This window comes from Rhinopithecus roxellana, chromosome 4 (genome assembly GCF_007565055.1).
Source record: "Rhinopithecus roxellana isolate Shanxi Qingling chromosome 4, ASM756505v1, whole genome shotgun sequence".
Taxonomy (NCBI): domain Eukaryota; kingdom Metazoa; phylum Chordata; class Mammalia; order Primates; family Cercopithecidae; genus Rhinopithecus; species Rhinopithecus roxellana.
This window is the reverse complement of record NC_044552.1, coordinates 21,816,519-21,830,724: the sequence shown is the minus strand read 5'-3', so window position 1 is coordinate 21,830,724 and position 14,206 is coordinate 21,816,519. Positions and strand designations below refer to the sequence as shown.

Sequence of the window (14,206 nt, the reverse complement as noted above, 5' to 3'; positions counted from 1 at the left end):
CTGCCTCAGCCTCCTGAGTAGCTGGGATTACAGGTGCCCGCCACTGCGTCTGGCTAATTTTTTTTTTTATATTTTCAGTAGAGACGGGTGTTTCACCGTGTTGGCCAGGCTGGTCTCAAAGTCCTGACCTCGTGATCTGCCCTCCTTGGCCTCCCGAAGTGCTAGGATTACAGGCCTGAGCCACCGCCCCGGCCTCATTTCATTTTTAAAAATAGAATGTCTTTCACTGACTGATACTTTCTCATGACTAGGCTCAGGGTATACGTTATCCATTGGAATACTAAATAATCTTGCATGCTTATATATTTTTCAGCCATTGGTCTGTACTTTTTGGTTCTTGCTTTAAAAAAATCTTTCCAACAAAGTCCCTTGATAGTACACTTTTTGTGACGTTTCTGGTCTCACAAAGGATTAAGGAATTCTTTAGAGGTCACTCAAAACAAACATAAATGAATATTTTCTGAGAGCTAAAGTGACTTAGAAACACCTGGAGCCCAGGTCAGGGTAGTGAGTAGTCAAAGCCGTAACTGTTGGAACTCTGCCTAAAGTTCCTGGGAGTTAGAACAGTTGGGAGCAAGAACTGCTGGAAGCCAGCCTGGACCAACAGAGGAGTGGGTTTAACCTGAAATCAGATACCAGTAGAAATACTACAACTGTGAGGATGAATATTTAATAACAGAAAAGCAGAGAGGTGGAGAAGCTGAGCCTGACACTCTTGTTATGGGGCAAAACCTGTAGTGAGACCAAGTGGTTCAGGGTCAAGTTTGTTCCCTAGCTCCGGGCAGAAGTAGAAATATATCCTCCCTGAAAGAAAACTTCCCCGAGTTAGGCCTGCAGAACGCTCTTATGTTAAGATCACAAAATAAGGTTAAAAATAAAGATTACTACAAACCGAAGAAGGTAAATTACTATGCTTGAGACTCAACAGATACAAAAAAGTCATATTGAAACCTAAAGAACTGTAGATGTTAAATTTTAAGATACAAAATGTATAATAGCTATGTATGACATATATCAATAAATTAAGGATATGATTACAAATGGAAGTATGCAAAAGAGAGAGTAAAATTATGTAAAAATTTAGATTCAAGAAATAAAGACACAATAGTTAAAAAAAGATTTTTGTTTTTTGAGACAGAGTCTCGCTCTGTCAGCCAGACTGGAGTGTAGTGGCACGATATCCGCTCACTAAAACCTCTGCCTCCTGGACTCAAGCAATTCTCCTGCCTCAGCCTCCTGAGTAGCTGGGGTGTGCCACCACGCCCGGCTAATTTTTGTAGTTTTAGTAGTGACAGGGTTTCACCATGTTGGCCAGGCTGGTCTTGAATTCCTGACCTCAGGTAATCCACCAGCCTCAGCCTCCCAAAGTGCTGGGATTATAGGCGTGAACCACCGTGCCCAGCCAAAAAAAATTCCTAATGGACAAGGCTAAATAGCATATTAGCTACAACTGGCAAAGGAATTACTAAGCTGAAAGATAAAGACAAAACATTAACCCAGAATACAGCAAAAATGGTTAAGAACATGGAACATATGAAGCAAGCTGAGATAGCTAAACACGACTGCGAATTATTTGCATCTCCTCCCATCAGAAGGTGGAGCCAAATCTTATTCCCCTAACCCTGGAATGTGGGCTGCCTTTGTGATCTGCTTTGACCATTGGAACACAGTGGCAGTGCTGCTGTGTTACTTCCAAGTGCAGGTCTCAAGAAAGCTTGCAGCTTCAGTTCTCAACATGTTGGAACATTATCACTGTCTAAGAAAGCTGGGCAGTCCTGTTGGGGAGATCACATGAAGGAAAACTGATGAACTCCAGAAAATAGCCCTTGCCAAGTATCAAGACATCCAGGCATTAAGGGCATCCAGGAGCAGCGAGTCCCAGCTGACCTGCCAGCTCACATTAATTTGTAAATCCAGCTGATTTTACAAGGAGATGAGATGATACATTTCAGCTGAGTTCTATGTTGTTTTAAGCCACCGGGTTTGGAGTACTTTATTACACAGCCACAGAAAACTGATTTAAAAAAAACAATAATGGAAATGGAAGATTATGTGAAAATTCTGAAGTATACACGATTAGAGTTCAGGAATAAAAGAAGAGAAAAAAATGTAAGTGAGGTAATATTTAGATATAATATACCTGGGAAATTTCCCAAATTGGAGAGAAAATTTTCACTTAGAGAGTCAGAAAGCAAATGTGTCACAAGCAAGTTAAAGAGAAACAACTATAACTACACACCTCATACTGAAACTGTGTTATATCAAACATAAGAGGATGTCTCAAATCAGCCAGAGAGAATGTATAGATTTTCTGCAAAGAAAGAACAATTAGAATGTTAACAAGCATCTTCATGGTAAAATCCAGGAAACAATAAAATATATTTTGGAAATATTGAAATAAAATAATTGCCAATCTAGACTTGTGTACCCATCAAAGTAAACTTTAAGGATGAGAAAGTGTTTAAAATTTTATTTAAAAATTTATTTTTGGTGCCTACAAATGGATAAATCCCAAAGTAGCAGCAACACAGAGTATTTAATATTATTTTAATATTTTCTTTTACTCAGCAGTCCACCTTTATGATTTGCTTTCCATAAATTAAAGCAACAATACTCCAAGTTCAATTTGAGTTTTTGAATACTTTATTTCCATTCAGAGTTTAGTAATTACATTATTCTGTCACCAACGATAATCAAATGGCCTACCGAAGTAGCAAAAATCATAAAGCTATTATAAGCCAAGTCAATGGAATTTATAAAGTTAATATAAAACAGTGACTAGACTAATACATATATGAATTGGGCCCTACTAGACACATGCCAAAATCATAAGCTTTATTTAGAGAATGAGGTATTAGGGCAGAGAAGAAAGAGAGGTCATTATCATCAAAAATTATTAGGAAGATTTAGGCAAAAAGGGGTTGGGCACTGTGGCTCACGCCTGTAATCCCAGAACTTTGGGAGGCCGAGGTGGGCAGATCACCTGAACTCAGGAGTTTTGAGACCAGCCTGGCCAACATGGTGAAACACTGTCTCTACTAAAAACACAAAACTAGGTGGGTGTAGTGGTGCGCACCTGTAGTCCCAGTTACTTGGGAGGCTAAGGCAGGAGAATCACTTGAACCCAGGAGGCTGAGGTTTCAGTGAGCTGAGATCATGCCACTGCACTCCAGCCTGGGTGACAGAGCAAGATTCTGTGTCAAAAACAAAACAAAACATCACTATTTAAGTGTCATGAATTATCATCGTCATATGTAAGAAAAAATAACCCATCAGAAGAAATTAAATAAAAATTAAATTAAATTAAAAAATAAACCAAAGGACCTATTTAGGTCAAACTTTTAGTGAGTCTCTCTTCTTCACAGGCATTATATGCACTATCAGCATAGCCATAGTTCCGATAGCTGCCAGAAGGTACTCCTTCACTCAGGCCTGCATGCCTCATTATGTCAGAAGAGAGAGGGAAATGGAGAGCATAGCGGGGTGGGTGAGTAGGAAAGAGCTAGGGGTCACCCAGATCGTGTCTTCAGTACCAGGGTCCCACAGAACAACGACTTTTCCCCCCTCAAACACTTCAACATCGGTGGAGCCTTGAGAGTGAGAGTTCTGTCTGGGCGCAGTGGCTCACGTCTGTAGTCCCATCACTTCGGGAGACTGAGGCGAGCGGATCACTTGAGGTCAGAAGTTCGAGACCAGCCTAGCCAACGTGGCAAAATCCCATCTCCACTAAAAATACATACACATGAATTAGCCAGGTGTGGTGGTACGTGCCTGTAGTCCCAGCAACTTGGGAGGTTGAGGTGAGAGGATCATTTGAGCCTGAGAGGCGGAGGCTGCAGTGAACTGAGATTGCACCACTGCAGTTCAGCCTGGGCGACAGAGCAAGACCCTGTCCCCCTCCTCCCCTTGAAACAAGAGTGAGAGTAATTTTGAATATCATTGACAAAAACAGGTAGTTGACAACTAACGCTTGCATTGAAAAAAGCTCTTGGCCGGGCGCGGTGGCTCAAGCCTGTAATCCCAGCACTTTGGGAGGCCGAGACGGGCGGATCACGAGGTCAGGAGATCGAGACCATCCTGGCTAACACGGTGAAACCCCGTCTCTACTAAAAATACAAAAAAATAGCCGGACGAGGTGGCGGGCGCCTGTAGTCCCAGCTACTCCGGAGGCTGAGGCAGGAGAATGGCATAAACCCGGGAGGCGGAGCTTGCAGTGAGCTGAGATCCGGCCACTGCACTCCAGCCCGGGCGACAGAGCAAGACTCCGTCTCAAAAAAAAAAAAGAAAAAAAAAAAAGAAAAAAGCTCTTCTAGTTTTGTTTATTAAAGCTTTCAAACTTACACAAAGTTAGAGAGAATGGTGTACTGACTTTCCATGCACACATCAACCAGGTTCAACAACAATTAGCATTTACTGTTCTTATTTCATTCATCCCTCCTTTTCTCCACTGAAGTATTTTAAGCTACTTCTAAGCATCATGTAATTTGATGTTTAAATACTTCAGTATATGTCTAAAAGAAAAGAACATTTTAAAAAATGGACTTATGTTATCAGGACCTCCTGAGGCTGTGTCACAGAAAACAAAAAGAATGAACAAACAAAACCATCATTTTAATAACTTTATCACTTCTAAAATATTTAACTAAAATTCTTAATATTATCTAATACCTAGTCCATGTTTGATTTTCCCAGTTATGCAAAAATTTTTTTATAGGTGAGTTGTTCGATTTATGATCCAAAGTAGGTTCATATATTGTTTCTGGGTGATAAATTTCTTAAAACTCTGTTTACTTTTTACATTTTACTTTTTTGAGAAATAGTCTCACTTTGTCACCCAGGCTGGAGTACAGTGGTGGGATCTCAGCTCACTGCAATCTCCTGGGCTCAAGCAATCCTCTAACCTCAGCCTCCCAAGTAGCTGCGACTACAGTCACACACCACCGTGCCTACCTAATTATTGTATTTTTAGTAATGATGGAGGTTTGCCATGTTGACCAGCCTGGTCTCGAACTCCTGGCCTCAGGTGGTCCGCCTGCCTTAGCTTCCCACAGTTCTGGGATTACAGGCATGAGCCACCACTCCACACCTACTGTTTTGATTTTCAATTCCCTAGTGACATATGATGTTGAGAATCTATAAATAAGCTTAGCTGCCATCTTCTTTAGTGAAGTGTCCAGATCTTTTGCCTACATTTTAACTAGGTCGTTTGTTTTCTTGTTAAATTTTTGAGAGTTCTTGTACATTTTCTTTTCGTTTCCTTAACAGTGTATTTCACAGAGAAGTTTTAATTTTAATGAAATCCAACTTTTTTCTTTTTTCAGATGTTTTGCTTTTGGTGTTGTCTTTATAAACTAATTGCCAAAGCTAACACAACCTAGATTTTCTCCTATGTTATCTGCTAGAAATTCTATAGATTTGTGTTTTACATTTAGGTGTATAATCAATTTTTGGGTTAATTTTTATGAAAATGTTAAGGTCAATGTCTAAAGTCTTTTTTTTAACATATGGATCTCCAATTGTTTTATTAAAATTTGTTTAAAAAAATCATGCTTTTCTCCAATGAATTGCTTTTGCTCCCTTGTCAAAGATAAGTTTACTATAGGTCTATTTCTGAAACTCACTTCTTCCCATTCATTTATTTTTCTATTTTGACAACTGTATTAGTCTATTTTCACACTGCTGATAAAGACACACCCAAGACTGGGCAATTTACAAAAGAGAGAGGTTTACTGGACTTACAGTTCCATGTAGCTGGGGAGGCCTCACAATCATGGTGGAAGGTGAAAGGCATGTCTCACATGGTGGCAGACAAGAGAAGAGTTTGTGGAGGGAAACTCCCCTTTTTAAAACCATCAGATCTCATAAGACTTATTCACTATCATGAGAACAGCACGGAATGACCTGCCCCCATGATTCAATTACCTCCCACAAGGTCCCTTTCATAATGTGTGGGAATTCAAGATGAGATTTGAGTGGGGACACACCTAAACCATATCACAACACTACACTGTCCTGATTACTGTAACTTTGACATTGGGTAGTGTTAGTTTTTCAGCATTGTTCTTTTGCATGATGTTGGCAATTCTGATTCTTTTGCCTTTCCATGTAAATTTTGAGTTTGTTTGTTTTTTCTAAAACTAAGTAACCCACGGGGTTTTGATTGGGATTGTGTTGAATCTATAGATCAAATGGAAAGAACTGATGTCTTGACAATATTGAGTTTTCCTATCCATGAACATGGAATATCTCTCCATTTATTTGGATTCTCTGATCACTTTAATCAGAGTTTTGTAGCTTTCCTCACATAGATCTTGTACATATCTGGTTAGATTTATATTTCAGTATCCTGTTTCTTTTTTGTTTTCTGTTTCTTCTTTTCTTTTTTTGGTGCTAATATAAATAGTGTTGCTTTCTTAATTTCAAATTCCAAATGAGTATTGTTAGTATGTGGAAAAGGAATTGAATTTCATATATTAACCTTGTATCTTGCAACCTTGCTATAATTACTTTCTTCTTTTCTTTTCTTTTCTGTTCAACAAAGTCTCACTCTGTCACCCAGGCTGGAGTGCAGTGGTGTGATCTCGGCTCACTGCAACCTCCACCTCCTGGGTTCAAGCGATTTTTGTGCCTCAGCCTCACGAGTATCTGGGATTACAAGCGCGCGCCACCGCACTCAGCTAATGGTTTTTTGTTTGTTTGTTTGTTTGTTTTGTTTTTTTAGTAGACACAGGGTTTCACCATGTTGGCCAGATTGGTCTCAAACTCCTGACCTCAAGTGATACACCCACCTCAGACCGGAAAATCATAACTGGCCTCATTAAAATAGATAACTACGATTGTTTGAATCATTAAATAAACAAATCTTTAGTCCTCTAACCAAGGGATCACAGGTCAGTTTCCCATGCTGGGTAGTTGTACGGTGAGGATGGAGATATGAAATTTGGTAAAGGAACTTGATGGGGGGAGAAGACAGTCCCTTCTGCCTAAACAGAAGTAAAGGTTTCAAAGGAAGGAAAAACAAAACAAAACAACAACAACAACAACAACAAAACCCAGCATTTGGGCAAGAAATAATCTCTCCAATTTTTTCCACCAGATACAGAAAAGCAGAGAAGCCCTAGAGAGTAGATGGGTTCCTTGGTGCTGGGTTTATTTAAAATTGTCAAAGTCAGCTTTTTCCTGGATAGATAAAAACTATGGGATGAAGTTGGTGAAGTAGCCCGCCCAGGTCACATGGTGAGTGGGACAGAACCCCGACCCAAGCTAGCTGGCTCCTGTTCTAGGAAAGATTTCCCGACCCGACCCTTTAAGTGTTGGTGGCAGCCAGGCTAAATCATCTTACGCAGTAACATTCCAAACTACTCTAGAACGAAAATGCTCACATCGGGGAGTCTTTCTACTTTTTTTCCAACCCTGTTTTGACCCATTGCTGCATATCGCAGCAATGCAATAATTCCAAACCCCAGAGAAAGAATAAGAGAGAGATGAAAGCGTCTCCTTGCTGTCTGGCATATCTCAGAAGCAAAAACGTATAAGGGAATCACAGAGCCTGTTTGTTGTTCGTTGTAGTTTATTTACTAATTTCTGGCACCTCCCAGAAAACAGGAATCCCTGGAGATGTTCTTATCAGGAGAAGGAATAATCCGGTCCCTCCAAAGGGAGAACGCAGAGTAGCTGGCTGGAGCCAGGTCAGCAGATCAGAATTCAAATCCTATGTCCATTCATTCCGGTGTTCAGCAAGGATCTACGTGTTTAATACCTACGCGTACTGTTTTTATCCGTTCGTTTGATATGTGCCGAGTAACTGAACCACTCTAGGTGTCATTTATCACTTTTGTGGTTGCTGCGAAATGTACCTAAAAATACTCGATTCTGAGTGTCGTTGTAAGGACTGAATCAGGATTACGCCAGAAAAAAAAACCAATTAAAAATAGTATTATTACAGGACTAACTGTGCGGAGGAAGAAAATGACTTTACCACACTTAACATGTGACGAGGTGGCCGAGTGGTTAAGGCGATGGACTGCTAATCCATTGTGCTCTGCACGCGTGGGTTCGAATCCCATCCTCGTCGTTTCGTGAGGTTTTATTTAACCCTCTAAAAAGATGGGTCTGGATGCTGCATAGTTAGCGTTTATCTTTGGTAGATTAATTCGCCAAGAAACCGAGTAAATTACTGAATGTATCTTAACTGGCCTCTGCTAATTTTCGGTTCTGAGTATAAGATTCTCTCAGTCTTGGCGAGCATTCCTTGTCAGCAACACTGATTATACTTGTAAGTTAAATTAGCCAGTTGAGACACCACTTTGGGTAGTGTTTACTTTTCCCTCCAAATGGTAACCTTCTTAAGGGCAAGAAATATTTATGTTCTCCATAGAGTTTCCAGTTCTTCTGAGGGAGCAACTGAATAATTAATTGAGGGCTACAGAAAAATATTGTCAATAAACTTAAAGTAAATGATAAAAATCACTCACATAAATATATACAACAAATTATTGATACTATGTTTTGCAGGTATTTTCAGCCTAAGTTTAACTGAAATTTTTACTGTTTGCTAACTTTAAAGTGCCCATCCCCGACAAAATACTTAACCATTATTGTCTGTTGATCTCTAGCTTTGAGGAGGATTTGTCTCCGCTTAGAGATGCCACAAAGCTGAAAAATATACTCCATACAACATTCCCAGTTAGATCTAAAGATGCTTCCATAAACAAGACAGAGAGGAATGTCCATATTGAATAGTTTCTTTTTCTTTTTTTTTTTTTTTTTGAGACAGAGTCTCGCTCTGTCGCCCAGGCTGGAGTGCAGTGGCCGGATCTCAGCTCATTGCAAGCTCCGCCTCCCGGGTTTAAGCCATTCTCCTGCCTCAGCCTCCCGAGTAGTTGGGGCTACAGGTGCCCGCCACCTCGCCCGGCTAGTTTTTTGTATTTTTTAGTAGAGACGAGGTTTCACCGTGTTAGCCAGGAGGGTCTCGATCTCCTGACCTCGTGATCCGCCCGTCTCGGCCTCCCAAAGTGCTGGGATTACAGGCTTGAGCCACCGTTTCTACTTGTGATTTCCATCGTGGGCCTTCGGATAAAAAATATATAGTTTTTATTTTATTTGTTTTATTTAAGGTTTTGAATAGGCACTGCATTCACATGATTTCAAAAGTATAAAGCTTTATAAAATCTTGCACCCACCCTTATTCCCCAACCACCTAATTACATTCTTTACTGATTACCACTGTTGTTAATTTTTCCAGGATTATACTAAAGCACACACGGATATATATTACATAAAATATATATTTCTATTTTTGTCTCAAAAAAATCACAAATGACAACATACTATGAACATTGTTCCTTATCCTGCCCCATTTCCCTAACCAATATATCTTGGAGAGCTTTTCCTATCATCAAAAAAGTGAAAGCTTATTCTTTTTTAAGGATGCATTGTATCCCAATGCATACGTTACCATATATTATTTAACCAGTTCTCTATTGGACAATTTGGGCTTTCTGTATCTTCTGCTATTATAAACTATGCTGCAACAAATAACTTTATATATACATACATAAAATTTTGAATGTATATATCTGTAATACTGCAATATAAATTTTTAGAAGTGAGTTTGCTGTGTCTTAGGATACACGAATGTAAAATATTTATAGATATTGCCAAATGGCCCTCCAAAAGGATTTTAATAGTCTACACTCTTCACCAGTAATGATTAAAATTCTTGTTTCTCTCACCCTCCTCTGGGCTGTTACATCAGAATGACCCAAAGTGTTTGTTATGAATGAAGAATTCTGGGCCTCGATCATATCTATTGCATTATAACCTCCGTGGCGGGGCGATTGGCGGGGGTGTGGTGTTCCTGAATCTATGATTTAATCAAGTATTCAGATGTTTCCTATGTTGGTCTTCAGGCTTGTACATGGCTGAAGTATCTACATGTTATATCCATTCATCTATAATTTTCTTTTTCTTTCTTTTGTTCTTTTTTTTTTTTTTTTTTTTTTTTTTGAGACTGAGTTTTGCTCTATCACCCAGGCTGAAGTGCAGTGGCATGATCTCTGTGATCTCTGCTCACTGCAACCTCCACCTCCCAGACTCAAGCAATCCTTCCACCATGTTGCCCAATCTGGTCTTGAACTCCTAGGCTTGATCTGCCCCCCTCAGCCTCTTAAAGTGCTGGGATTGCAGGCGTGAGATTACCGCTCCTGGACAGATTCTGTCTTCGATGTTTCCAGGTACACATCTCGTAACTTGGACAGGTTTTTTTTTTTTTTTAAATTTAATTTCACTTTTTAAATTTTGTCTATAGCCACCCTACTGTGCAATAGACCTCCAAACATTCCTCTTGTCTATCTGAAACTTTGTACCACTTTGACTAACCACACTATTCCTTACCCAACGCCTACCCCATCCTATAACATCTGGTAACCATTATTCTAATCTCTATTTCTACGAGTCCAATCTTTTTTTTTTTTTTTTTTTTTTTTTAGATTCCACATATCAGTGAGATGATGAAGTATTTGTCTTTTTGGGTCTGGCTATTTCTCTTCACATAATGTCTTCCAGGTTCATCCGCATTGTGAAAAATGACAGAATTTCTTTCTTTTTAAAGTCTGAATAGTATTTCATTGTATATATAGCTTTTCTTCTTCTTCTTCTTCTTTTTTTTTTTTTTTTTTTTTTTTTTTTTTGAGTTTTGCTTTTGTCACCCAGGCTGGAGTGCAATAGCACAATCTCAGCTCACTGCAACCTCTGCCTCCCAGGTTCAAGTGATTCTCCTGCCTCAGCTTCCCAAATAGCTGGAATTACAAGCATGCGCCATCATGCCCAGCTAATTTTTGCATTTTTAGTAGAAATGGGGTTTCACCCCATTGGCCAGGCTGGTCTCAAACTCCTGATCTCAGATGATCCACCCGCCTCGGCCTCCCAGAATGCTGGGATTACAAGTGTAAGCCACTGCACCCGGCCTAGAACATTTTCTTTATATATCCCTCTGATGATGGACACTTAGGTTGATTCCGTATCTTGGCTATTATGAATAATACTGCAATTAACATGAGAGTACAGATATTTCTTTGATATATTGATTTCAATTCCTTTGGATATATTCCTAGACGTGGGACTGCTGGATCATAAGGTAATTTTATTTTTAGTTTTTGAGGTATCTATGTACTATTTTCCATAATGGTTGTACTACTTTACATTTTCACCAACAATGTACAAAAGTTGCCTTTTCTTTCCTTGTCAACGCTTGTTATCATCTTTCATCTTTTTGATAAAAGCTGGCATTTATCAAAAAGATTTTGTCAAAAAGATGAAAGATTGTTACAGGTGTGGTGGGTCATGCCTGTAATCCCAGCACTTTGGGAGGCCGAGGTGGAAGGATCGCTTGAGCCCAGGAGTTCCAACCCAAGTGTTTGAGAGCAGCCTGGGTAACATAGAGGGGTCCCCGTCTCTACAAAATAAGTAAAAATCAGCGGGGCGTGGTGGTGCAGGCTTGTGGTCTCAGCTAATTGGGAAGCCGAGGCAAGGGGGATTGCTTGAGCCCAGGGGGTTGAGGTTGCAGTGAGCCGTGATCTTGACACTTCACTCCAGCCTGGGCGACAGAGCCAGGCTCGGTCTCAAAACAAAAAGCAAAACAAAGCAAAAAGCAAAACAAAAAAAATGTTATTTATTTATTTATTTATTTTTTGAGATGATGTCTCACTCTTGTCCCCTAGGCTGGCGTGCATCTCTGCTCACTGCAACCTCCACCTCCCGGGTTCAAGCGATTCTCATGCCTCAGCCTCCCGAGTAGGTGGGATTACAGGTGCGTACCACCACGCCCGGCTAATTTTTGTATTTTTAATAGAGACGCGGTTTCACCATGGTGGCCAGGCTGGTCTCGAACTCCTGACCTCAGGTGATCCGCCCGCCTCAGCCTCCCGAAGTGCTGGGATTAGAGGCGTGAGCCACCGCGCCCGGCAAAAAAAAAAAAGTTATTCTAATGGGTGTGAAGTGATATTGTGGCTTTAATTTTCATTCCCTCAATGCTTAGTGATGCTGAGCATTTTTTTCATATGTATTGCCATTTGTATATCTTCTTTTGAGAAATGTCTGTTCAAGTCCTTTACCTATTTTGTAATCAGATTGATTGTTTTCTTGCCATTTAGATGTTTGAATTCCTTACATATTTTGGATATTAACGTTTTATTAGATATAAGGTTTGCAAATGTTTTTCCATTCTGTGGTTTGTCTCTTCACTTTGTCGTTTCCTTTGCAGTGCAGAAACTTCTTTTAGTTTGATGCAATCCCATCTGTCTGCTTTAGCTTCTGTTGCTTGTGCTTCGGAGCCAAAAAAAAAAAAAAAAAAAAAAATCATTGCCCAGACAATGTCATGGAGCTTTTCCCTTATTTATTTATTTATTTTTCAGTATTAGGTTGATAGTTTCCAGTCTTGTATTTTAATCCATTTTGAGTTGATGTTTATATATGGTGTAAAAGTTTAATTTCATTCTTCTTCACGTGGATAACCAGCTTTCCCAGCACCATTTATTAAAGAGGCTGTCCTTTCTCCATTGTGTTTTCTTGGCACCTGTGTCAAAAACAATCAACAATAAATATATGGTTATTTCTGGGCTTCCTACTCTCTTTCAAAGGTCAGTGTGTCTGTTTTTATGTCAGTACCATCCTTGATTACAATCACTTTATAATAGATACAGTGAGTGTGATGCTTCCAGCTTTATTTTGCTTGTTTTGTCTATTTGAGGTGTTTTGTTGTTCCATACAAATTTAAGAATTGTTTTTACTATTTGTGTAAAATATGACATTGGAATTTTGACAAAGATGGCATTGAATCTGTAGATAGCTTTGGGTAGACATTTTGATGATATTAATTCTTTCATTAACATGGAATATTTTCCATTTATTTGTGTTTTTGTCATTTTATCAGAGTTTTATAGTTTTCAGTGTACAGGTCTTTCATCTCTTTTGTTAAATTTACACTTAAGTATTTTATTTTATTTTTGTTGCTATTGTAAATGGGATTGTTTTCTTAATTTCCTTTTCAGATACTTCATCATTATATAGAAATGCTACTGATTGTTTAATGTTGATTTTGTATCCTGCAGCTTTAATGAATGTATCAGTTCTAACTTTTCTGTAACATCTTTAGGGTTTTATGTTTGCTGATCATGTCATCAGCAAATGGAGTTAATTTCAATTCCTTTCCTATTAGGATGACTTTTATGTCTTTCTCTTATCTAATTGCTCTGGCTAGGACTCCCAGTACCATGTTAAAAAGAAATGTTGAGAGTGTGCATCCTTGTCTTGTCCCTAATCTTAGAGGAAAGGCATTTAACTTTTCACCATTAAGTATGATGTTAGCTCTGGGTTTGTCATATGTGGCCTTTATTGTGTTGAGGTACATTCCCTATAAAACTAATCTTTTGAGAGTTTTTAAGATGGAAGGGTGTTGAATTTTGTCAAATACTTTTCCTGTACCTATGGATATAATCACATGGTTTTTATCCTTCATTTTTGTTAATGTGGTATAACACATTTTTTGATATGGACAGATTTTAAAGTCTGTTTTTATTTCCTCAGGAAATCAGCTACCATTAATTTGCTTAGTCTATTCTGAACACATCTTCTCTGGGCAGCTGATCATATTCTCAATCCTTAGCTGGATCTCTTCTTTGGAAAAGAAGTTTTCCCAGGATATGCCTATACATTCTTTGATGAAACTGTCAAAGAAAAATTGTACCAGATGGAGTTAAATAGGCAAGGAAGACTTTATTCCAGACAATTGCAATAGGGGAGAGAGATTAAGTAAACTCAAATTCAGATACATCAGGGACATCTGGGGATCTATAGCCAGTAGTAAGGGTAAGACAACCATTTGATAGAAAATGACTACGAGGAACTTGTTTAGATATCAAGGGCGGAAAAACAGAAACTTGATAGGATTTTGAGGTGAGGAATTCGTACTGAATTGGCTTAGCAGGATTCTTGCTAAAACTAGGCTCAACTGGATTATTTGCTGAAATGGGGCTGGACAAGCCAAGGATGAGACCTAGTTGAGAGGAGGGCTCAGAGGAACCTAAGTAAAGTTTGCTCAAGGATGGAGTTTTTATAAACACCCACCGGAATTTCCTCAGCTTCCTAAAGGAATTGAAGACCCAAAGAATATGTAAGCCACCAGGGGGAGAATCTACATATGCTCCCA

The 14,206-nt window shown here is 39.2% G+C and overlaps 1 protein-coding gene and 1 non-coding gene across 2 annotated transcripts in view; both read left to right on the top strand.

The window, feature by feature from the left end:
- The window catches only part of ZBED9 (zinc finger BED-type containing 9), a 44,448-nt gene that overhangs the window by 10,494 nt on the left and 19,748 nt on the right, over positions 1-14,206 (top strand). The window lies entirely within an intron of this gene.
- On the top strand, positions 7,993-8,074 carry TRNAS-GCU. The gene has a single exon. It is a non-coding gene; the product is annotated as a tRNA-Ser (tRNA).